Below are 2,352 nucleotides of genomic sequence, written 5' to 3' on the forward strand. Positions count from 1 at the left end.
TTGGAGGCACAAAATGATTATCTCATTTACACAGGGCATCCTCTTGAACAAACCTTAATTTCTGGCCACGATCTTTGCATGTATTATTTCAAAACCGCTAAAAAACATGATGATTTGAAACAAAATTAATTCACCATTTCAGAATGGGCTAACCTGCTTTTTAAAGTTTTAATATTATCAGTAAGGAAAGTTTTTTTAATTTTTTTTTAATTTTTTCATGTGTCATGTTTTCCTGCAAAATGGCAAAATAGAAGAGAAAAATGGCAAGCTAAGCATTGGTTTATAATGAGAAACTAAAACAATTTTAATTAGAGGACAGACACAATTTAAGTAACATTGTATAGATAAAGAGGACAGTTTATTTTAAAATTTTATTATTAATATTTATACATTTGTATGCCCAAAATAACTAATTGCTTTTGAAAATATTGAATATTTCCAGATGTCATAGGTTGACCTTGGCTGACTGCAAGATGACCACACAGCCACTCTCTCTTTCCTCCTCCTCAACAGGACAAGGACAGGAGAAAAATATAAGATGGAAAAGCTTGTTGGTTGACATATAGACAAAGGAGATCATTACAAATTATCATCAAGGGCAAAACAGATTCAGTTTGGGAAAAAAATAATGTAACATTGCCAATTAAAAACAAAGAAGAATGGAAAAAAAAAAAAAAAAAAAGACAAAAAGTAGAATGTTTTTCTTCGCACACCCATTCCTGATGCAGCTTCACTCCTTCAGTCCCAACTCTTCTACATCCTCCCACAGAGCAGTATAGGGGAACGCAGCATGGGGGCTGCGGTCAGTCCCAAATGCTTTATCTCTGACACTCCTTCACGGTCACTCTCTGCCCCTGCTCCAACGGGGGTTCCTCCTTCCTGAACGTATCTTGTGTGGGCTTCTGACAGGCATCAGGTCTTCAGCAATTGCTCCAACATGGCTCCGTACCATAGTGTCCATCCCCTGGGAGCAAACTGCTCCAGCACGGTTCCCCCACAGGCGGCAGCTCCCCCCAGCCCCCCCTGCTCCTGCGTGGGCTCCTCTCCACAGGCTGCAGCTCCGGCCCGGGGCCTGCTCCTGCGGGGGCTCTCCATGGGCCACAACTCCTCCAGGCCACCTCCACCTGCTCCACCGGGGACTCCTCCACGGGCTGCAGCGTGGAGATCTGCTCCATGTGGGACCCATGGGCTGCAGGGGGACAGCCTGCTCCACCAGGGGCCTCTCCACAGGCCGCAGGGGAACTACTGCTGTGTGCCTGGAGCACCTCCTGCCCTCCTGCTGCACTGACCCTGGTGTTCACACAGATGTTTCTATTATTAATTATTATTAATTATGATCATTATCTTTATTTATTTATTTATTTTCCCCTTGTTGTTGTTTAACCCGGCTGGCAGCTAAACACCACACAGCCGTTTGCTCACCCTCCCCCCTCCCTCTCTGGGATGGGGGAGAGAAACGGGAAAGTGAAGCCTGTGAGTTGAGATAAAGACAGTTTATTAAGATAGAAAATAATAATGATAATAATAATAATATGTACAAACAAGTGATGCACAATGCAATTGCTCACCACCCGCTGACCGATGCCCAGCCCAACCCCGAGCAGCCGGCCCCCCCAGCCCGGCTAGCCACCCCTATATATTGTTCAGCATGACGTCAGATGGTATGGAATACCCCTTTGGCCAGTTTGGGTCAGCTGTCCTGGGTCTGTCCCCTCCCAGCTCTTGCTGCACCCCCAGCCTGCCCGCTGGCAGGACAGAGTGAGAAGCTGAAAAGTCCTTGGCTTAGTATAAGCAGTGCTCTGCAACAATTAAAACATCAGCATGTTATCAGCACTCTTCTCATCCTAATCCAAAACATAGCACCCTACCAGCTACTAGGAGGGAAAATAACTGTCCTAACTGAAACCAGGACACCCCTCTTCCTTTGTCTTCATGTCATTATTTTGCCCTTTCCCAGAGGCACCACTGTGCTGGCTGCTGGGCTCAGCCCAGCCCATTGGAGTCAGCTGGATCCAACCCTGTCTGGCACCGGGCAGCCCCTCCCTCTTGCAGCCCCAGCCCCACTGCCAACACCTTGGTAGTGTCATACCATACCCCAGAATTCATGAATCCATGGTATAGATAGAAGTACCACTGCATAGAGGAATGTCCTCTCTAGGAAGGAAAGAGTGTGTTTCTAAGTTCTGAAATGCTTTTGATGTCAGTATGCAGGACAGATAAGTATAGTAGTAGTTTAGAGATATTTTCAGTCAAATTTATGCTTTTCCATTTTTCTTTCGGGTTGTTTAGATACTTTTTTTTTTTTTAAGTGTTTATTATTTACTTTTTACTTTTTTTTTTTTTTTTTTTTTT

The sequence above is a fragment of the Oxyura jamaicensis genome, chromosome 4 (genome assembly GCF_011077185.1).
Source record: "Oxyura jamaicensis isolate SHBP4307 breed ruddy duck chromosome 4, BPBGC_Ojam_1.0, whole genome shotgun sequence".
NCBI classification, from domain to species: domain Eukaryota; kingdom Metazoa; phylum Chordata; class Aves; order Anseriformes; family Anatidae; genus Oxyura; species Oxyura jamaicensis.